This window comes from Lathyrus oleraceus, chromosome 1 (assembly GCF_024323335.1).
Source record: "Lathyrus oleraceus cultivar Zhongwan6 chromosome 1, CAAS_Psat_ZW6_1.0, whole genome shotgun sequence".
Lineage (NCBI taxonomy): Eukaryota > Viridiplantae > Streptophyta > Magnoliopsida > Fabales > Fabaceae > Lathyrus > Lathyrus oleraceus.
Genome location: NC_066579.1, coordinates 183023284 through 183048182, shown reverse-complemented (window position 1 = coordinate 183048182; position 24899 = coordinate 183023284).

The following is a 24899-nucleotide window of genomic DNA, read 5'->3' as shown; positions in this document are numbered from 1 at the left end:
TTACATACTTGGTCATCTCATCTAGTTTGGAATTCAAAAGTACAACTTCAGTTTTCAACTTGGAGATGGTTTCCTCATGTTCCCCTTTTTCATTCTCCAGCTGAGTTATCACTTTCTTCTGGCTTTCAACTTGTCTACACACTTCTGCACTTTTGTGACACAGTTCTCTGTAGGCAGTGGCCAGTTCTTCAAAGGTAACTTCATCATCACTTGCCTCTTCATCAGACCCCAATCTTCCTGTCAATGCAGTCACAAGATTTGTAGCTTCTTCTTTTCACTTTCATCAGACCAAGAGGCAACAAGACTCCTCTTCTGTTTCTTGAGGTAGGTCCCACATTCAGTTTTAATGTGACCATACCCATCACATTCATAGCACTAAACTCCTTTTCCTTCTTTGGGCTTTTCTTCTTACCTTGTTCTTCTTCCAATATTGTTGGATTTGCTGATGTCAGATGCGATGTTCTTGACATTGGCCTTAGATCTTACATCCATCCTTTTCATAAGTCTGTTGAACTGTCTTCCCAGCATTGCTACCTCATTTGCCAGATCTTCATCAGTCTCTTGACCACCTTCCTCATCTTCCCCTTCAATGTTTGACATGAAGGCTATGCTTTTGGCTTTCTTTTCAGATCCATCACATATTCCCATCTCAAATGTTTGGAGGGATCCAATTAGCTCATCAACTCTCATATTTGAGATGTCTTGAGATTCTTCTATGGCTGTCACCTTCATAGAAAATCTCTTAGGGAGTGACCTGAGTATTTTCCTTACTAGTTTTTCATCTGACATCTTGTCTCCTAGAGCTCCAGAGGCATTGGCAATTTCAAGGATATTCATGTGAAATTCATGAATATTTTCATCTTCTTTCATCCTTAAATTTTCAAACTTGGTAGTGAGCAGCTGTAGTCTAGACATCTTCACTCTAGAGGTGCCTTCATGAGTGGTTTTGAGAATGTCCCAAGCATCTTTAGCTACCTCACAGTTGTTAACCAATATGAAGATATTCTTGTCTACTCCGTTGAATACGGCATTCAAAGCTTTAGAATTTCCAAGGGCTAGATCATCCTCCTCCTTGGACCATTGTTCTTCAGGCTTCTTATCAGAAGTGGCTTCTCCTTCCTTAGTAATTACTGGATGTTCCCAGCCTGTTAACACAACCTTCCAAGCCTTATTATCAAGAAATTTTAGGAAAGCTACCATTCGAGGTTTCCAATAGTCATAGTTAGATTCATCCAAAATTGGTGGCCTGTGAACAGATCCTCCATCTCTCTCCATAGTACCAGAAAGTATTGTCCCTAGATCTCACCCAGAACCAGAGCAGGATGCCTGCTCTGATACCAATTGAAACTCTGGTATCAGATATGAGATGTCGAAGGTAATGTCATGACACTAATATCTGAGTAACACAAACAGGATAAAGATAAAGAATAGTAATGCAAGAGACACAAGCAATTGTTAACCCACTTCGGTGCAACTCACCTACGTCTGGGGGCTACCAAGCCAGGAAGGAAATCCACTAAATAGAATCAGTTCAAAGACTCTCAGTACACTTCAACAAGTTACAGTCTTTCTCACCTAATCTCTACCCGTGTGATTTCTACCTAAGCACTCTTAGATATGAGAACCCACTCACTCCCCCTCAATCACACCTGTGATTTTAAACAACAATTCCTTATGAAAAGAAGACACTCTTCAATAACACACACTTGATCTTACTTAGCAGTTTCAATCAAGTAGACACACACTTGATCTTGCTTAACAACTTCAATCAAGTAGACACACACTTGATCTTGCTTAACAGCTTCAATCAAGTAGACACACACTCTTGCTTACAAGCTTAGAGTGACAATTTACAACTCACAAATCAGACCAATTCAATCATCTATGGATGAATTGAATGGCTTACAAGTCTCACGACTAAAGAAGACACAAACCCTTATTTTCTCTCAGTATTTCGCTCAGTATTGGTTGTGTGTCAAATCAGGTATTCCAAGTCCCTTTTTATAGAAGCATTCGGCTGGGCTTGGACATCTTGAAAACCCTAAAACTATTTTCCAATTAAATCTTCTCATGACAGTTGGTTAGATCTCCTTGGAAAATAAGTAAATCAGGTTGTAATTAATGATTGAATGCGCATGCAAATCAGATCTTCAATCATACATAGATCGCCATTAAATGCGCAATCACATAACACATAACATTCACCCTGAATATTCTGTGTACAGAATGTCATGACATCGGGTCTGACATCCTGGAACAATCCTGCATAATTCCATTTTAAATATCCAGCAGGTGCATAATATCAGATGTCATGATATCGTGTATGACATCTTGAAACAATCCTGCATAATTATGTTTTTAAACTCCAGCAGGTACATAGATATCTTATGTTAAGACATCACATGCAACATCTTGTGAACACTCTTTGTTTTACCAAAATTGCTGCCAACACTTAGAACCTACAGATATCAACCAAGTGGTATGATTCAACATATACTGACGCAGACGCTTAGCAGCCCAAGCCAATGCGTAACAAGTCTTCTCAAGCATAGAATATCGAGCCTCACAGTCGGTGAACTTCTTACTGAGGTAGTAAATTGCAAATTCTTTCTTTCCAGTCTCATCTTGCTGACCAAGAACACAACCAATACTATCTTCAAGCACAGTCAAATACATGATCAATGGTCTTCCTTCAATAGGTGGAGACAAAATAGGTGGTTCAAGCAGATATTCCTTGATACTGTCAAAAGCTTTCTGGCAATCTTCGGTCCAATCACAAGACTGATCTTTCCGAAGAAGCTTGAATATAGGCGTACATGTGGCAGTCATGTGTGAAATGATTCTGGAAATATAATTCAAGCGGCCGAGGAAACCTCTGACTTGCTTCTTAGTTTTGGGCGCATGCATCTCTTGTATTGCTTTGACCTTGGCAGGATCAACTTCAATACCCTTCTCACTGACAATAAACCCCAACAACTTACCAGAACGAACACCAAAAGTACACTTATTGGGATTCAAGCGGAGTTTATACTTCCTCAAACGCTGGAATAACTTCAACAAATGCTCAACATGTTCCTATTCATCAATTGATTTAGCAATCATGTCATCAATATATACTTCAATCTCTTTGGGCATCATATCATGAAAAAGAGTAGTCATTGCTCCCTGGTAAGTTGCATCAGCATTCTTTAAATCGAAAGGCATCACTCTATAACAGAATGTTCCCTAAGGCGTAATGAATGTGGTCTTCTCCATATCTTCGGGTGCCATCTTGATCTGATTATATCTGGAAAATCCATCCATAAATGAAAAGACTTTGAATTTAGCAGTATTGTCTACCAACATATCAATGTGTGGCAGAGGGAAATCATCTTTCGGACTGGATTTATTCAAATCTCTATAGTCGACACACATGTGGACGTTTCCATCTTTCTTCGGCACAGGCACAATATTGGCCACCCATTGCGGATACTCGGTGGTTACAAGGAAACCAGCGTCAATTTACTTTTGTACTTCTTCTTTAATCTTCACAACCATATCAGGGTGCGTTCTTCTCAATCTCTATTTGACTGGCGGGCATTCTGGCTTCAACGGCAATCTATGCTCCACAATCTCAGAATCCAAACTAGGCATGTCTTGATAGGACCAAGCAAACACATATGAATACTCTCGAAGAAGATCGATCAACCCCTTATTGACATTTGGACACAGTCGAGACCCAATCTTGACTTCCTTCACATCATCCTCGGAACCCAAGTTGACTAGCTCAATATGCTCCTCGAACGACTGAATGGTCTTTTCATCTTGCTCAAGAAGATGAGATAATTCATCACTCACTTCTTCATCACTTTCCTCCTCGGCCTCAAACACAAGGAATTCAAAATTTGGAGAAGGAGAAGGATCATTTTATTCAATGGGGTTAGGAACCAACCTGCATAATGATTTGATATTTTGATTTTAGAGAAGTGAATTTGTGACAAAATATTATGTAGATGGACAATTATATTGTTTATTTATGTTTTTTGTGATTACCATTTTCAAAATAAAGCAAAAAGTAAAAACAAACATCATAGATGTGGACTAATAGAATTAATTTTATTAATGATCACTTTGAAAATGCCCAAGCAATGTTCACTTCTCCCTTAGGCATAAGAGAAGGATTTTAAAAACATATAAAAGCAATTACTTAGATTGATGCAAAATAATAGGAATATCAACAGTAGTCCAATTGTTGCAAGTCTTTCCATGCGTCACAAAATTGGTGCGGTCTTCCTCTTCGTCATCCTCTAGCACATCAGCTAAGTGTTGTTCATTGCCATGAATGAACCCTCCACTACGGAAGCTAAGTTGCATATCTTTAGACCTTGCAGTTGATAAACCTCGCTGAAATCCCAAATCGGTTTTGCCTTTATTGTCGGAGACCTCTACCATGCGCCCCCATTGATCAACGTTACCTTCTTCCACAATCTTCTTTGCATCCTTTAATAAGGACATAGGTGCCCCAACTCTCTTTTCAATGGTAATAGATAAGGCTTGGAACGGAGTTCCAACCTCATCCTCTGCTTCAACATAAGAGAAAGATGACAGGTGGCTAACCAACATCGCCTTCTCCCCGCCAACGATTACAAGCTTCCCATTCTTCACAAATTTGAGCTTTTGATGCAATGTGGAGGTAACAACTCTCGCCTCATGGATCCATGGCCTTCCCAATAAACAACTGTAGGTCGGGTGGATATCCATTACTTGAAAAGTAATTTGAAAATCACTCGGACATATCTTAACTGGAAGGTCCACTTCACCAATAACTATTTTGCGTGAACCGTCAAAAGCTTTGACGATTACACCGCTATACCTCATAGGCGCTCCTTGGTATGATAACTTTGACAACGTTGACTTTGGAAGCACATTCAACGATGATCCGGTGTCAACTAGCACATTAGACAAAGCATCCTCTTTGCAATTCATGGAGATATGCAAAGCCAAGTTATGATTTATGCCCTCCTCAGGGAGTTCTTCGTCACAAAAGCTTAGGTTGTTGCAAGAAGTGATGTTAGCCATAATATGATTGAATTGATCTACTGTAACATCATGTTCTACAAACGCTTTCTCTAGAACTCTCTGCAGTGCTTCTCTGTGCGCTTCAGAATTCATTAGCAGAGAAAACACTGAAATCTTTGAGGGGGTTTGGAGGAGCTGCTCCACCATATTGAACTCACTCATCTTGATTAATCGAAGTACCTCATCATCATCGTTAGCCTTCAAGTCATTGGATTCACCAGACTTACCCTTTGAAGCACTAATCGGATCTACAGCAGGAACTTCCACCTTCTTACTAACAACTGATTATTATTTATCTTTTAGGAACACTAGCCCAAACACACGACCCCTGCTAGTCACCTTGGTAACATCAGCAATGCTCACCACAGAACTGGTCGTAGGCCACGGGACCTCTTGACCATCCTTCATCATTGTAGCATTATACTGATATGGAACAGCTTTATCAGATGAATACGGGACTGGGCCCGCTAACCGTATAACCAACGATGATACTGATCTATTGCTGACATTGTTATTATTGCTGTTGTCATATTGAATTACCAATTTTTCTGGTTGCTTGAAAATGGGCACTATGACATTTACATCGTCATCTACATGACGGGATTGAAGAATCTGAATCATGCCTTCATCCATCATTCGTTGGATGTCCCTTTTCACAACTTCGTAACCTCTTGAATTAACGCTACAAATAGCACAACCATCGTGGTCATGCTCACAATCACTCACCAAACAAATGTCCTTATGCATCTGCACCAAGGACCTCCGGATAAAGCGAACATCAAAAACCTTAAACTCGCCAGGACAACAATCCACCATATTCACAGAAGAATTCCCATGTGCGGGCAATGGATTTGCTTTCACATTCGGCGCTCGGTCCTCAAAGGACACCATTCCACTCTTCATCAGCTTCTGAACCTCATACTTGAGTGGATATCAGTTCTCAATGTCGTGTCTGGGTTCCCCTTGATGAAAAGAACAATGGAGTTCAGGTTTGTACCACCAAGGAAGTGGTTATGGAATCTGCGGCGGGTTTATTGGTTGAAGTAGGTTCTTGAGAACCAAAGATGGGTACAGTTTTGCATATGACATAGGAATCGGGTCGAAAGAGACCTTCTTCCTCTCGAAGTTTTGTTGATGATGATTGTTGTTGGTATTGCTATTATCGTAGGTGTTTGTTCGTTGTTGTGGTTGTTGCGGTTGACGTTGTTGTTGTTGAATTGCTACTGATTGGTTATTGGAAAATACTGGAATGACTGAAGATACTTGATGATGGTGTTGACAGGGTGGTTGATTCCTTTTGATCTAAGGCCTCCTCTGCCTCCCACTAGTTATTGCATTAGCTTCGTTGTCCTTCTTTTTCCTAAAGCTACTGCCATACCTCTTACTTGACGATGCTTCATCTTTTGACAAACGTCCCTCTCGGACTCATTCTTCAAGCCTCATCCCCATATTTACCATTTCGGTAAAGTCACTGGGGGCACTAGCAATCATACGTTCATAATAAAATGAACTCAGGGTCTTCAGAAAGATCTTTGTCATCTTTTTTTCCTCCAGGGGAGGAGTGATCTGAGCAGCCAATTCCCTCAATCTCTACGCATACTCTTTGAATGTCTCCTTATCCTTCTGAGACATAGACCTCAACTGGTCTCTATCAAGCGCCATATCCATGTTGTACTTATACTTCTTGACAAAAGTCTCTCCCAAGTCGTTGAAAGTGCAAATGCTTGCACTGTCCAACCCCATATACCAACGGAGCGCAGCACCGGTCAAACTGTCTTGGAAGTAGTGAATCAACAGTTGATCGTTATTAGTCTGGGTAGACATCTTGCGAGCATACATCACTAGATGACTGAGTGGACATGTGTTCCCTTTATACTTGTCAAAGTCAGGCACTTTGAACTTCACCGGGATCTTCACATTTGGCACTAAACACAACTCAGCAGCACTTTTCCCAAACAAATCCTTACCCCTTAGTGTCTTCAATTCCTTGCGTAGCTCAAGAAACTGATCCTTCGTTTCATCCATTTTCTCGTAGACATCCGGACCCTCAGACGGCTCAGAGTGATAAATGGTGTCCTCTACACGACGTAATGTATGCACAATGGGAGGTGGCACAGACATGACCGGGCTAGATGCCGGCATGGAAGCAAAAGTAGGCGCAAAGCCTTCAGGCATAAAGTTTAGCGGTATTCCCCACAGGAATCCGACAGACATAGCAGGCGCGAAGTGAGCGGTAACAACAGGCATGGAAGAGGTAGCCACCTCTAAAATAACTGTCCTCTGAGGAGGAGTTACGGGTGTTGGAGAAGACTGACTCTGAGCAGCTAGTACCGACTCCATCATGGCAGTCAGTCAGGCGATCTCGTCCTTCAGTTCTCTGTTATCTTGCTCCAAATGTTCCATGATTCTGATATGATTAGCGCGAGTGTTGTACCGATGAGTCAGCTTGGCTAAAGCACAGAAGAAACACCAATGAGACATCTGGCGAAAGAGAAACCTGCTTATGCAAATGATGCATGAAATGAAATGCTTGTTTATTTATTTTCATTTTCAAGGAACTTACTATATCATTTGTAAATATATACATTTAACAATAATTACAACAATTTGATATGACAAAAAATCTCTTTTATTTATATAATTTGGAAGGATTACACTTAATACAATTTCAGAAACCAAATGAAAAATACAAGAGAAAAGGAGACTAGTCATCCTAAGGAACCCTAACAATGTCAGAAGATCTGGCTGAAGGCGCGTACTTCCTTCGAATGCGTCGAATCTCGATCTCAAAAGAAGCTTTCATCTGGGTCTTCTCGAGGACAAGCTGATCAATAATCTTCTTACAAGCAACGGAAGGCTGAGGCATGCTAGAAGATGAAACCTCTGGCTATCTCTGTCTCTTTGTCACTCGGTCTTCAAGTAGCTCAATAAGTGCATCTTTGTCCTTAGACTCCAACTGCAACTCTTCATGCTTCTTGCTCAAAGCACGGAAATGTTCTTCCCACATATCTTTCTCTTGCTTCATCTTGGCGAGCGCGTCTTCCAACTCCTCTACATCTTGGTTAGGGAGAGTTAATGGCTCAACCACAACCATGGACATAGGTCTTTCACAAGGATAAGGCATCTTCAACTCCAAAGCTCTCTTATTCACCCAAAGAGTGTAAGCTTCAAAAGCTACACAATTGCACGGGCCAAGCTCGAATCTTCCTTTCCTATGCACATTATGCTAAGCATGCACAATCTTCTGCTTCAAATGTTGGTGATCTTTACCCTCTTGATAGAAAAGACCTTCTAACAAAGTGTTATTAGGTTTGTCTCTCAAGGGGAACCCAAGCTGACGACGAGCCAAAGAAGGGTTGTAGTTAATTCCTCCTTGTGTACCAACGAGAGGCACATTAGAGAATTCACCACAACAATCAATAATATCCAAATTTCTCAAAGAGGGATCATACCAAACTATATCATCATTAGTGAGAGACATAAGTCTCTGAGACCACCGTAGACATTGTTTGTTCTCCACAAAAGCAGATGTCTGGGGCAAGTGTGAAATAAACCACTTGTACAGAAGAGGAATGCAACAGACAATAGTTCCACCACCCTTAGAATTTCTTAGATGCAAAGAGAAATACATATCACCCAACAAAGTAGGCACATGATTCCCAATCAAGAAAAGTCTAATGGCGTTAACATCAACAAAACCGTCAATGTTAGGGAACAAAGCTAATCCATAAATGAGCAACACAAAGATAGCTTCAAAAGCATCCACACTATCGGCTTGAGCAAAAGCAGTAGCTTCCTTGAGGAGGAAATCAGACGGCAACCCAAACAATCCTCCTTTCTTCATCCAACGAGCCTCTATCTCAGACTTCTTCAAGTGAAGATCTTCAGCAACAAGATTAGATCAGGGAATCTCATCCAATCCACTAAAAGGTACTCTACTAGAAACAAGTATCCCCAAAAGATGAGAATACTCCTCCAAGGTAGGCACAAGCTGAAAATCTGGGAAAGTGAAATAGCGGTAGAGAGGATCATAAAACTGAACCAATACACTCAAAAGTCCTTCAACCACATTAGCAGACAAGATAGATAGAAGCTTCCCATGATGTTGTTTGAAGTCCAAAGGATCTAATACAAAAGATGCTAGCTTCCTTAACTCTTTCAAGTCGGGACATCTGAAACTATACTTCTTAGTGTTCCTTCGTCCATAATCCATGGTCTGAAAATATTTGCAAATAATACCTCAGTTCCTTAAAATTTTCGTGTGATGAATGTTATGATGCGCATGAATGCAACAGTCACAAATAAGGGATCACACACAAGGCAAACAAACAAAGGTCAAGGTATGAATCAAGTCATTATCAAGATCAATCATCCATTTTGGTGGATTATGGTTTACACCTTATCGACACCCAAGTTCTATTGATATTGACAAGACTTGATTGGATCAACCAAGAATCAAGGGTTTGTTGTGAGTCACAAGCATGGAGTCTGGGTAAGAACCATCCCAAAGGAGTGAACTAAGGATAAAAACATGTAGATCATGTTCTAAAAAGTTCCCAGAGTCTTAATTCTATCTATCAGATATTACAGGTTAAGATGACTGACTCATTGACCCATAATATTCTCAAGAGAAACTCGTCTGAGTGTAGTATCGCGTAACAACTGTTATCAAGTCTACACTTGAACAGTCTCCGCACTACGTCCTAAATAGGACAAGAGGGGTTGAATGTTCTAAGGTCCTCAGCTTCTCGGACCCAAATTAGAGATAGTAATGCCTAACCACAAATACTTGTGTGACATTTCCAAATCTAAAAGAGTCTCCACTGAGCAGATGGATCTCAAGCCAACTTGTTAAGGACTACTCCACACAAGTCGAACATGACTATATCATCCTCCTATATTAATTGCACTCAAGTTCGGGTTAGAACTTATCTCACCACTCAGAGATCACCAAGCACAACAAACAGATTATATCATACAAACAAATATACAAACATCATATATATACAATTATATACACACAAAAAAGTAGGCTAAACGCACTAGAGACTACTCCCCAGCAGAGTTGTCACTTAATTTATGTAGCGGTAAATTCATGATCATCAAGCTATTGATAAGCTAGAGATCAATAAAACCAGAGTCGCCACCGCGCTTTTATTATTTCCAAGGGAAAAGGGAAAAAGTACGAACAAAACCCAAGAGGTAAGAAGTTTTTAAATCAAAACTAATAAAATGTCAGAGATTACAGGTAAGGGGGTTGGTTACACAGAGGGAAGGTGTTAGCACCCAAAGTGTCCTAGGTACTCCTAGGGAGCCCTTTTTTGTGTGCATGTGTATTTTGTACAAATGGATGTATACAAACAAATAGAATGGGGGGATGAGAAAAGAATTCATTAATTATATTTTTGTGTTTGACAAGACCTTCGGACTTATGCCTACGTACAAATATAAAATGAGGGATCAAAACCTCGTAGTTCATGATGCAAATTTCAAAGTGGATGCATTGCTTTTAACAAAATTTAAGTTTGAAGGGCACAAAGGCCTAAAATGGTTTGAATGAGTTAGTTCTTTTTGGCTTTTTGAAAGTTTAAGTCAAGTATAATTAAGTCTATTTACAATTTTGATTAAGAAAAGAGGTTTGAAAATGCAATGGCATAAGGCCAAAGTTTCTAGTTTGCAAAGTGGTCAAAGTTTTAGAACAAAACAAGTTCAATCAAAGAAGATTTTGTTTTTTAAAAGGAGGGAGAGATTTTGAAATTAAAGAAATAGGGAGGAGATGAAGAGGCTAATCCTATGCACAAAATTCAAAGTTGAGATTTGAAAAGATCTGACCGATGGGTAGCAATCCAATATGCAAGAATGCCATATAGAAACCCAAATTCCCTTGGACATTTAGAATCAAACAACACACAAATGCACCATTATATTATCTTGAAGAGCAAGGCATCAAATAAAAATAGCCACATCCAAGCTTAACCACTCCATGATCTTCTTTAAATTAGCCCATGCAACAGATGAATTCCACAAGTCACAGGTTCAACATAACAACTTCATAATGATCATGTTGCAGATGAACTCAAAGGGATCTTGAATGATGTATCATATGAAATTTCAAATTGCAAGCACTTGGTTTCACAAAAGTTGGCATTCGCCAAGTCCTTTAGCATAGGAAGGTTGCCTAAATTCTAAGTCCAATTGGTCCAAGATCAAGTCAATAGTACACACAAAAGTCTTTTAGGGTTTTTGTTCTTATTATGTACATTTATGGTCAAGGACCACACAAACAAACAAAATATACATAAACAAGATATATCACACAATATGGTCCAAATGGACAAAGTGAAAATGGCATTAATGTAAACAATTAGAATGGTATGAAAAATGGAAAATGAATAAAGACTAAAATTAAATTGCATTAAAGTAAATGGTTTGAAATTAAATGTTAGTTGTTAGTGAGTTAGAAGTTAGTATTGTTTTGCTTTTGCTTTTTATTTGAAGTCATTCTTTGGAGAACACTCAACCCACTTATCACAAGCATGGATCCTTGAACCAAGACATCTTCCAAAGGAAAAAAGGCCAAGTTTCCACACAATACCATGAAAGAGGGGATACTTACAATCTCACTAACTAGAATGCTATGCCTTTTTGTGTCACAAATTTAGCGCTATGTTAAGCAATCGTAATTGGACTTATGTAGAAGTCACAACTATTTGAGGTCGGGCAATAGAATTTTGGTGTTAATGCATGTTAGAGACATAGTATAATGGACTATGCTCATGAAACATATCACACACAAAAAGAATATGCAAAAGAGGTGGCCTAATCTCATCCATACTTATGTTGATGTTGCAATCAACTAGCCTTAGGACTTAGAGATATCATAGGCCAAATGAGATGAATGCATAAAGAATGGGAATGAGATGAAGAGGGAGGGGAATGGATCAAAACTCAAATTTGTCAAAGGAGGACTTTTACCAAATTAACATCATCCATTCATTTTGGGAGATGGAATGTACATTCCATCAATCCCCTAAATCCAATGATATTAACTTGACAAAGTCAAATCAACCTTGACCAAGGCCCAACAACAAGAGTCAAACTTATACAAGTCATCACAATAGGACAACACAATTAATTGGCATTTATTCAAATTAAAAATACTAAAATAATACATTTAAATTAATTATGGTTTGCCAAATTCCTAAAATCTCATCAAAACACCAAAGAAATGGCCATGAGATTTATCATAGGTCAAACAAGGTCAAAGGACCTTGGAGAAATTTTTTCAGAATTCTTAAAGACTTAAAAGTATTTTTAAACAATTAAAAATATTCACAAAATCAATTAAATCATGAAAAATATTAATAATGATCCAAAAATAATTTTAATTCAAAATATGAAAGAGGAAATTATTTGAAAATTTTTGGTGCAACTCTCATATTTTTTGGGTCAATATTAAAATTAATATGAATTAATGAAAATGAAATGAATTAAATCAAAAATCAAAAAATCAAAAAAACGTGAGCCACTTGATCTCCCTCATTAATTGAGGTGGCATATCAAGTGGCCTGAAACGCGCGTTCCACCAAACACACGAGTCAGCGCGCTGTAGGGATGGTAATCACAATGGGCTCTCAGGATTAAAACATGTTGAAAGGATCCTATGGTCGGGGGACGTGCCAACGCACCGTGTAACACCCCGATAAAAATAAGATAATTATTTAATTTAAGTTAATATTATATTTATTAATTTAATTAAATAATTGGAATTATTGGAATATTATTGGGATTATTATTATTGTATTATTATTATTATTATTGGAATAAAAGTTGGAATTAGAAAAAGGTCCCATTTGGTAAAAAGGGTTTTCACGTGAAAAACAGAGAAGCGGCTGAAAAGAGGAAAAAGGGCAAAGAGACAGAGCAAGAGGAAGAAGGTTGGAGAAGAGATAAGCTTGGAGCTTAAAGATTTCCAGATTAACTCAGGTAAGGGGGGTTTATCATCGTTTAATGGGTATTATGGGATAACATGTAATGGGTAGTGATAAACCGTTGACTTACCTCTGATTAGAATGATGTATGCTGAAATTGTGAAATAATGGATGAACGAAATTTGGATTATAATTGGAGGAAATTCGTAAGGATTAGATGGAATAATGTTAGAAAGTGTGAAATCGAATAGGGTATGAATTGTGTTAGATGATATGAACGATTACTGTGTAAAATTGGACTGTGGAAGGGGGAATTGGAGAGATCTCGTAGCAGAGAAAGCCATTGCAGATCTGGAAATTCTGGTTTCTGGTCATACGCGTATGGCACTAGGCAATACGCGTATGAGATGGCTGGTACGCGTATGGCACTAGGCAATACGCGTATGGGATGGCCTGGAGGGGAGAAAACTGGCGCTGATACGCGCCATACGCGTGTAGTACGCGTAGCATGTGAGTGGTACGCGTATGGGGTGAGGCCATACGCGTATGAATGAGGAAGATGATGTTTTGAACGTGTTTTTGTCTCTGTTGGTACGCGTATGGGAGAGATGTTACGCGTAGCATACGCGTATGAGATGGTGGTACGCGTATGGGCTTGGCCAGGAAATGGGCCATACGCGTATGGGACTAGGCAATACGCGTATGGGCAGATTTGTGATTTTTCTGAGCTGTTGTTGTGCAGTTTTTGGTCGCTTCAGCTGAGTGATGTAATTTAGCTGATGTATGATATAGTAGGGATCATTTCCCGTTGTTTTGAGCAGTGTAGGTATTAGTAGAGTGTGCTAATACCGTGATTAATTATTTGATATGATGTTTTGATACATGTGTTGATGATGTATGATGGTATGCATAATGCTGTGAATGTATATGTTATGTATGAAATTGTGAATGGACTATTTATGGCTTAGAGTGTGAGCATATGTCCATTGTGGATTATTGTTGATGATTTTGCATTGCTAGGTGATTTAGCATGCATATTGTGGCCTTTATGGTGGTAGCTAATTCCCATGGTGAGGAATTAGTGAGTTAGTCATTATGGACTGTTGTTGATGTTTGCATGCTAGGTGAATTAGCGTGCATAGCATGGCCCTTGGGGTGGTAGCTAATTCCCATGGTGAGGAATTAGTGAGTGAGTCACTAGGTCTCAAATGAGTGGGACTAGTGGGCTTGGTAGCCGTACCTGGATTTGGTCGGTGAGGTTGAACTATATGTTCACGAATAGTCGGTACCGCATGCATGGAGTCTCATTGCATAATATATGGCGTATGATATGAATGGATGTATTCCAATATTATACGTGTGTTTGTGTTGATATTGAGTATGAGTATGAGTTGCATTGGTATTGAATATGATATTTGAGTTGATGTGCCGTTACTGAGTGTGTGATGTGATTAGGGTGATTAATGTGTTAAATTACTTAACATGACATGATATTTTATAATGCTTATTATATCGATTGAGGAACTCACCCTTACAACTATTTTTCAGGTAACGAGCAGTGATTGAGTAGAAGCTAGTGCTTGGAATCTAGTGTAGTCTCCTTAGTGGGTCATGCTCTGATAGATGTAACATCGGGACGGGATGTTTTACCTTGTTGAATAATTTTACATGTAATGTGTTACATGTTTTGCATGATTGATTTGATTTCTATCCGCTGCGTATTGTGCAAATGCTTTATGTTTTGAATTAATAAAAGAGCATGACAGTTATTATGGTGAATGGTGTGAAGTGATTGTGTGACACCCTTAATTGCACCTTTACTCTGATGTATATATATTTGCTGTTTTAATTAAATATTTGGGGTATTTTAGAAGGGTGTTACATTAGTGGTATCAGAGCATAGTCGGTCGAGTCGAGTCGTAATTATTATGTTTCCCCTGTACGTGATAGGTGTTGTGTAACCCTATCAGTACTTATTGTTTTATCTTGTTGGATTCTCAGAATAGAGATGGCTGGAAGAGGTAGAGACGATGCTGCGATTGCTGAGGCTCTGGGTATGCTAGCTGGAGTACTTGGAGGGAATCCGAATGTTGTGGGAATGGGAGCTGCTCGTCAACTGAGTGAGTTCCAGAAGAACAATCCTCCAATGTTCAAGGGAGCATACGATCCAGATGGTGCTCAGAAGTGGTTGAAGGAAATCGAGAGAATCTTCCGAGTGACTGAGTGTGCCGATAACCAGAAGGTCAGGTTCGGTACGCATATGCTGTCGGAGGAAGCAGATGATTGGTGGGTTACTACCCGCACTGAGTTGGAAACTGCTGGGAATGCTGAGATCACTTGGGCGGTGTTCAGAGAGAGATTCCTGAGGAAGTACTTTCCAGAGGATGTCAGAGGAAAGAAAGAGATAGAGTTCTTGGAATTGAAGCAGGGTAACCGGTCTGTTACTGAGTATGCTGCTAAGTTCACAGAGCTGTCGAAGTATTACACTCCCTATAACGAGGCTACTGGGGAATTTTCAAAATGTGTGAAGTTTGAGAACGGGTTGCGTCCCGAGATTAAGCAGGCTATTGGATATCAGCGGATCAGAGTGTTTTCTGACTTGGTTGACTGTTGCAGGATTTTTGAACAGGATACCAAGGCTAGAGCAGAGAGCTATCAGCAAAGGGTTGATAGGAAAGTCAAGAATCAGAATGATCGTGGGAAACCGTATGCAGCTGGCAAAGGTTTTCAGAGACAAAGTGGGATGAGGAGACCTAGTGGGGGAGACTCCAGTGCACCTGCTAAGTGTTACAGATGTGGCCAGGCTGGACATCGTGTCCATGAGTGTACCAGTGCTGAGAGGAAGTGTTTCAAGTGTGGAAAAGGTGGTCATTTGGCTGCAGAGTGCCGGTCGAAGACTGTGACTTGTTTCAACTGTGGAGAAGTGGGTCATATCAGTCCACAGTGTCCTAAGCCGAAGAAAGAGAATCAGTCGGGAGGCAAGGTTTTTGCTTTATCAGGTTCTGAGACTTCTGCAGATGATCGTTTGATCCGAGGTACGTGTTATATTAATGGCTTTCCTCTTGTAGCTATTATTGACACAGGTGCGACTCATTCCTTTATATCTTGGGATTGTGCTGTGAAACTTAAATTAGAGATATCTGAGATGCATGGAAGTATGGTGATTGATACTCCTGCGAAGGGTTCCGTGACTACTACTTCAGTTTGTTTAAATTGTCCTTTGAGTATTTTTGGTAGAGACTTTGGGATGGACCTCGTGTGTCTTCCACTAGTGCAGATTGATGTTATCCTGGGTATGAACTGGTTGGTGTTTAACCGAGTTTATATCAACTGTTTTGATAAGACTGTGATCTTTCCTGAGATTGAGGAAGGAAAGGGTTTGTTTCTATCAGCAAGGCAGGTGAACGAGGCAGTAGTAGATGGAGCAGAGTTGTTTATGCTGTTAGCGACTTTGGAGGCTAAAGATAAACTGGTGATTTGCGATCTAGCCGTGGTGTGTGATTTTCCGGATGTGTTTCCTGAAGAAGTGAATGAATTACCGCCAGAGCGTGAAGTTGAGTTCTCGATTGATTTGGTACCTGGTACTAGGCCGATATCGATGGCTCCGTACCGTATGTCTGCTGTTGAGTTAACTGAATTGAAGAGTCAGCTGGAAGATCTGTTGGATAAGAAATTTATTCGTCCGAGTGTGTCACCGTGGGGTGCACCAGTGTTATTGGTTAAGAAGAAAGAAGGTACTATGAGGTTGTGTGTGGACTACCGGCAACTGAATAAAGTGACGATCAAGAATCGGTATCCTTTGCCGAGGATTGATGATTTGATGGATCAGTTGGTAGGTGCGAGTGTGTTCAGCAAAATAGATTTGAGATCGGGATATCATCAGATACGTGTGAAAACTGAGGATATTCAGAAGACTGCTTTCAGAACAAGGTATGGACATTATGATTATTCTGTAATGCCTTTTGGTGTGACTAATGCGCCTGGGGTATTTATGGAGTATATGAATAGGATTTTCCATCCGTACCTAGACAAGTTTGTTGTGGTGTTTATTGACGATATTTTGGTGTATTCGAAATCTGAAGAAGAGCATGCTGAGCATTTGAGAGTGGTTTTAGGAGTTTTACGAGAAAAGAAGTTATTTGCTAAACTGTCTAAGTGTGAATTTTGGTTAGAAGAGGTTAGTTTTCTTGGTCATGTGATTTCAAGAGGTGGTGTTGCTGTTGATCCTTCTAAGATAGAAGCGGTATCTAAGTGGGAAGCTCCGAAGTCTGTTGCTGAGATTCGAAGTTTCCTTGGTTTGGCTGGTTATTATAGGAAATTCATTGAGGGACTTTCTAAGTTGGCGTTACCGTTGACGATGTTGACTAGAAAGGGGCAAGCGTTTGTTTGGGACTCAAAATGTGAAGAAGGTTTCCAAGAGTTAAAGAGAAGGTTAACTACTGCTCCTATTCTGATATTACCAAGTCCGTCGGAACCATTTGAGGTTTACTGTGATGCTTCATTGTTGGGTTTGGGTGGTGTTTTGATGCAGAATAAGCAGGTTGTAGCTTATGCTTCGAGACAGCTGAGGGTTCATGAGAGGAACTATCCGACGCACGATTTAGAGTTGGCAGCTGTGGTTTTTGTTCTGAAGTTATGGAGGCATTACTTGTATGGGTCAAGATTTGAGGTTTTCAGTGACCATAAAAGTTTAAAGTATTTGTTTGATCAGAAAGAGCTGAATATGAGACAGAGGAGATGGTTAGAGTTTCTGAAGGATTATGACTTTGGTTTGAATTACCATCCGGGTAAAGCAAACGTAGTGGCTGATGCATTGAGTCGGAAATCATTGCATATGTCTATGTTAATGGTTAAGGAATTGGACTTAATTGAGCAGTTTAGAGACTTGAGTTTGGTGTGTGAGAGTACTCACAATAGTGTTAAATTGGGAATGTTGAAGTTAACGAGTGGTATTCTGGATGAGATTAGAGAGGGTCAGAAATCCGATGTGCTTTTGGTTGATAAGTTGACTCTAGTGAATCAAGGTCAAGGTGGTGAATTCAGAGTTGATGAGAATGGTGTTTTGAAATTTGGTAATCGGGTGTGTATTCCGGATGTTACCGAACTTAAGAAGAGTATTCTTGAGGAAGGACATCGTAGTGGCCTGAGTATTCATCCTGGAGCTACGAAGATGTATCATGATTTGAAAAAGTTATTTTGGTGGCCGGGAATGAAAAGAGAAATTGCGAGTTTTGTTTATTCTTGTTTGACTTGTCAGAAGTCAAAGATTGAGCATCAGAAGCCGTCTGGGCTAATGCAACCGTTGGCTATTCCAGAGTGGAAGTGGGATAGTATCAGTATGGATTTTGTTTCTGGTTTACCGAGAACAACTAAGAATTTTGAAGTGATTTGGGTGATTGTTGACAGATTGACAAAATCGGCTCATTTCATTCCGATCAGAATGGATTATCCGTTAGAGAGATTAGCCGAGTTGTATATTGAGAAAATTGTAAGTTTGCATGGTATTCCGTCGAGTATTGTTTCGGACAGAGATCCTAGATTTACATCGAAGTTCTGGGAAGGTTTGCAGAGGGCTATGGGAACTAAGCTGAGATTGAGTTCTGCATATCATCCGCAGACTGATGGTCAGACTGAGAGGACGATTCAGTCACTAGAGGATCTTTTGAGGGCTTGTGTTTTGGAAAAGGGAGGTGCTTGGGATTGTTATTTACCTTTGATTGAGTTTACCTACAACAATAGTTTTCATTCGAGCATTGGTATGGCACCGTTTGAAGCTTTGTATGGTAGGAGATGTCGGACACCTTTATGTTGGTATGAGTCCGGTGAGAGTGCTGTGGTTGGACCGGAGATTGTTCAACAAACTACGGAAAAGATTAAGATGATTCAGGAGAAGATGAGGATTGCTCAGAGTCGTCAGAAGAGTTATCACGACAAGAGGAGGAAGTCACTTGATTTTCAAGAGGGAGATCATGTGTTTCTTCGTGTTACTCCGATAACTGGGGTTGGTCGAGCTTTGAAGTCGAAGAAGTTGACACCTCGATTTATTGGTCCTTATCAGATTTTGGAGAGGATAGGGGAGGTAGCCTATCGTATCGCTTTACCGCCGTCGCTTGCGAATCTGCATGAGGTTTTTCATGTGTCTCAGTTGAGGAGGTACATTCATGATCCGTCGCATGTAGTCCAAGTAGATGATGTACAGGTGAGAGATAACCTGACTGTTGAAACATCACCTATGAGGATCGAGGATCGAGAGTTGAAGCAGTTGCGGGGTAGAGAGATTGCTTTGGTAAAGGTAGCTTGGGGAGGACCAGCAGGTGGCAATGTGACTTGGGAACTTGAGAGTCAGATGAAGGAGTCTTATCCTGAGTTATTCACTTGAGGTATGTTTTCGAGGACGAAAACTCTTTTAGTGGGGGAGAGTTGTAACACCCCGATAAAAATAAGATAATTATTTAATTTAAGTTAATATTATATTTATTAATTTAATTAAATAATTGGAATTATTGGAATATTATTGGGATTATTATTATTGGATTATTATTATTATTATTGGAATAAAAGTTGGAATTAGAAAAAGGTCCCATTTGGTAAAAAGGGTTTTCACGTGAAAAACAGAGAAGCGGCTGAAAAGAGGAAAAAGGGCAAAGAGACAGAGCAAGAGGAAGAAGGTTGGAGAAGAGAAAAGCTTGGAGCTTAAAGATTTCCGGATTAACTCAGGTAAGGGGGGTTTATCATCGTTTAATGGGTATTATGGGATAACATGTAATGGGTAGTGATAAACCGTTGACTTACCTCTGATTAGAATGATGTATGCTGAAATTGTGAAATAATGGATGAACGAAATTTGGATTATAATTGGAGGAAATTCGTAAGGATTAGATGGAATAATGTTAGAAAGTGTGAAATCGAATAGGGTATGAATTGTGTTAGATGATATGAACGATTACTGTGTAAAATTGGACTGTGGAAGGGGGAATTGGAGAGATCTCGTAGCAGAGAAAGCCATTGCAGATCTGGAAATTCTGGTTTCTGGTCATACGCGTATGGCACTAGGCAATACGCGTATGAGATGGCTGGTACGCGTATGGCACTAGGCAATACGCGTATGGGATGGCCTGGAGGGGAGAAAACTGGCGCTGATACGCGCCATACGCGTGTAGTACGCGTAGCATGTGAGTGGTACGCGTATGGGGTGAGGCCATACGCGTATGAATGAGGAAGATGATGTTTTGAACGTGTTTTTGTCTCTGTTGGTACGCGTATGGGAGAGATGTTACGCATAGCATACGCGTATGAGATGGTGGTACGCGTATGGGCTTGGCCAGGAAATGGGCCATACGCGTATGGGACTAGGCAATACGCGTATGGGCAGATTTGTGATTTTTCTGAGCTGTTGTTGTGCAGTTTTTGGTCGCTTCAGCTGAGTGATGTAATTTAGCTGATGTATGATATAGTAGGGATCATTTCCCGTTGTTTTGAGCAGTGTAGGTATTAGTAGAGTGTGCTAATACCGTGATTAATTATTTGATATGATGTTTTGATACATGTGTTGATGATGTATGATGGTATGCATAATGCTGTGAATGTATATGTTATGTATGAAATTGTGAATGGACTATTTATGGCTTAGAGTGTGAGCATATGTCCATTGTGGATTATTGTTGATGATTTTGCATTGCTAGGTGATTTAGCATGCATATTGTGGCCTTTATGGTGGTAGCTAATTCCAATGGTGAGGAATTAGTGAGTTAGTCATTATGGACTGTTGTTGATGTTTGCATGCTAGGTGAATTAGCGTGCATAGCATGGCCCTTGGGGTGGTAGCTAATTCCCATGGTGAGGAATTAGTGAGTGAGTCACTAGGTCTCAAATGAGTGGGACTAGTGGGCTTGGTAGCCGTACCTGGATTTGGTCGGTGAGGTTGAACTATATGTTCACAAATAGTCGGTACCGCATGCATGGAGTCTCATTGCATAATATATGGCGTATGATATAAATGGATGTATTCCAATATTATACGTGTGTTTGTGTTGATATTGAGTATGAGTATGAGTTGCATTGGTATTGAATATGATATTTGAGTTGATGTGCCGTTACTGAGTGTGTGATGTGATTAGGGTGATTAATGTGTTAAATTACTTAACATGACATGATATTTTATAATGCTTATTATATCGATTGAGGAACTCACCCTTACAACTATTTTTCAGGTAACGAGCAGTGATTGAGTAGAAGCTAGTGCTTGGAATCTAGTGTAGTCTCCTTAGTGGGTCATGCTCTGATAGATGTAACATCGGGACGGGATGTTTTACCTTGTTGAATAATTTTACATGTAATGTGTTACATGTTTTGCATGATTGATTTGATTTCTATCCGCTGCGTATTGTGCAAATGCTTTATGTTTTGAATTAATAAAAGAGCATGACAGTTATTATGGTGAATGGTGTGAAGTGATTGTGTGACACCCTTAATTGCACCTTTACTCTGATGTATATATATTTGCTGTTTTAATTAAATATTTGGGGTATTTTAGAAGGGTGTTACACACCGCCGGAGCTGTAACTCTGGTCTTCTTCTCCGGTGGACCTCACCGGACTGGTCCACCCTCAACCATCACCAAAATGTAAAAGGAGTACATGACCTGAAAGAAAAAATGGCGTGGAGCACGAATCTGACCTCAGTTTTAACTAACTCCACATATATAGAAAGATATTATGAGTTGAATTTTAAGGTGTGTCAACTGAGTCGCTTCGATTTGACCTCTGAGCAACTCAATCTTCTTGCCTACATTGGTAGGACTTCAGACAACCAAATATCCAAGAGAATTGAGTAGAATTGAGTGAGAATCGAAGAGATGAAGTTTTCTGAAAATTACCTTCAATGTTGTGCAGAACTTGATGTTGCTTGCTTCAAACACGATCTGATCACACTTGAGAAGCTTGCAGGAAGTGATTAGCAAGGGTGCAAGGCTTTGGATCCTGGAGTTTTTGAATCTCCAACAGTTGAGATTCAAACTCAATTTTCAAATTGAAAATTCTCAGGTTTTCCTTTAGAATGAGAGGGTTTGAATTGGGGGGCAAAGTTGGCGCGCAAAGTCTCTTTAAATTGAGCTCAGAGGTCATGTGTTTATAGCATTTGGGATTGATAATTGCACACTTGAAAATTTGCTAAATTTGGCAATGTGATGCATAAGCTTGCATGAGCGTGTACAGGCCCATGAAGCAATCCATTTAGGTCCAAATGCATCTGAAATGAAGTTGAAATGAAGCTTGATTGGCAAGGCAATGTGAAATGGTCATTTGCACTTTTGATTTTCTCCAATGGTGCAACTTTGTTAAAGCCATGTGCAGCCCTAGCAAACCTCATCCAAAATGCATGAACTTGGGTTCTTTGGAAAGCTTGGATCAAGGGGAACAAGTTTGAGGTTGAACACTTTTTAATTTGTAGCTTGGATCATGGTGAATTTTGAGATGGAAGTTTGGAAATATCAACCTGTTGAAAATTTTTCTAAGTATAAAGTCATATATCTCAATGTTCCACCTTAATTAACTTTTCATGTGAGCTTCAAATGAGAAACGTGTCTTCATCAAAGTTGTATATATTTCAAATACCTTCAAAATGGTCACCAATTTCATGTCATTTGGATTTATAATGATAGTGTTATGCATTTTTGAAGTTTAAACAAATCACTTGTTCAATGGTATAGGGAAAAAATGACCTATAATGTGTCCTCATATCACATGCTCATAAATGTTGAATTTGCTTCCAATCCAAACATAAAAGTTGAAGTAGACATCTTGAATTTGATTTTAAAACTTGGAAATCTTTCATCTCATAAAAATTGAGCAAGTTATGGCCTTGGGAAGTTGACTTTCAAATTAGGGTTTAGACAAAATGACCTATAATGTTTCAACATAGAAAATGATTTTCCAAGAAAAACTAGCTCTAGGTATCAACATGGAAGTTGTTTGGAATGTCATTTAGAGTAACTTTTATTTTGGAATCATTTTCATATGGTGAAAATTGTAGGAGATAGGAGATAGGGAGACCCAATTTTGATCAGATGATTTCATCTGGCCAACCACCATCAACCAACTTGCTAACTTTCAATTCTCTTGACTTTATTGGCTCATGGTAGATCATATATGCATAATATGATGAATTTTGAAGTGTCCCTTGAAAAATTTGATCAATTGGTGAGATAGCTTATTGGAGAAGTTGTAGCGGGGTATTCGTTACCATTAGAGATATTGGCTAAATCCAAGGTAAACCATACAAGTCGAGTCGCCACCGCACTTCTATTTATCCAAAGGAATGGTTAGAAAGCAAACAAAAACCTAATATTTTTGTCGAATCAAAAACTAGTAAAACAGTCAGAGATCTGGGTAAGGGGGTTGGTTATGCAATGGGAAGGTGTTAGGCACCCAAAACATCCTAGGTACTCCTAGGGAGCCCTTTTCATACTTGTGATAAGGTTGTTGTTTTTTGTGAAAATCTGTTTGTGCAAACATGATTGAAGAGACGAGAAGAGAATGTACAAGTTATTTACATTTTGTGTTTGGATGGATAAACCCATTGCCTACGTACCATCTTAAAAAAAGATTAGGATCAAAACCTCGTAGTTCGGGGTAAAAATCTCAAAATGAATTGGTGAATTGATTGATCCAAAAGCCTTAAGGTCTTTTGTTATCCAAGGGAGAAAACTCAACCTAAAACCATAAATCCACCATGTGAGGATAGCTTCAACATGCTAGTGAGGGGTTAACCCTATAATAAGCATGGAAGACTCATTGTCCATCACTAAGGATATAGGTGAGTATTACATCTACCACAAAGGTAACTCAAACCTAATAGCTAAAGGTTATGAAAAAGTTTTGATTAGAAAGTGGCCATTGAAACCACAAAAGGACATTTGAATGGGTTATATTTACCAATTAGAAGTCTATACAAAATGGTCAAAGTTGACTTAAAGATTCAATTCAGAATAAGTGTTATGAAAAGAAAGTTTGAAAATCAAAAGCATAAGGCTTAGGTTTCTAATGTTGAAAACAAATGTTAAATGTTTGCACAAAAGTTTTGGCTTGGGTTAGAGTGGAGAGAAGAAGAAGAAGAAGGGCTAAAGTCCTAAGTGATGCAAAAAGGTGAGGGATAAAGAATAAGACCACAATGGAGTTCCTCTCTTGAGATCATATTGATGATCCAAGTAGCTCCCATCCTTTGGAATAAGCAATCACACAAAGCATAAACTCAAGCAATCAACAATCAAATGAACTCTTGGAAAGACTCCTCAATGTATCTTGGATCTCTCTCTCTCTTAGAAGCTCATGGCAATGGTTCCTCAATTTGGCTCAAGTGGGAATCCCTAGCACAAAGAAAACACACATCAAAAGGTTCTATAATACAATCAAAGAATGGACAAGAGGGAGTTTAGAATATGGTCCTTTCAATGTTCATCTTCAAGCTTAAGCATTCTAAAGGCCCAATGCCTAGTTGCTCTTTGACTTTTTATAGCACTCTAAAGGCCCAATGCCTAGTTGCTCTTCAAACTCCATTAGCTTGGGTAAAGTCCTAAGATCTAAGTCCATTTTGTCCAATTCTTTGCATTTGGTTCACAACAAACAGACAGGCACAAGCACAAAAGATACATACACAAATATATGCTCAAGTGAGCAAAAGGCAAATGGCATTAACATAAACATGTGCTCAAGTGAGAAAAGGAAAAAGCAAATGAATAATATGTACAAGAATAGTAAATTGCATAAAAGTAAAGTGCAAAAAGTAAATGTTAATGGTTAATGATTAGTGTTAGTAGTTAGTGTGCCATAAGGCAAATTTAGCGCTATGTTAAGCAATCGTAATTGGACTTATGTAGAAGTCACAACTATCTGAGGCCGGTCAATAATAATGTAG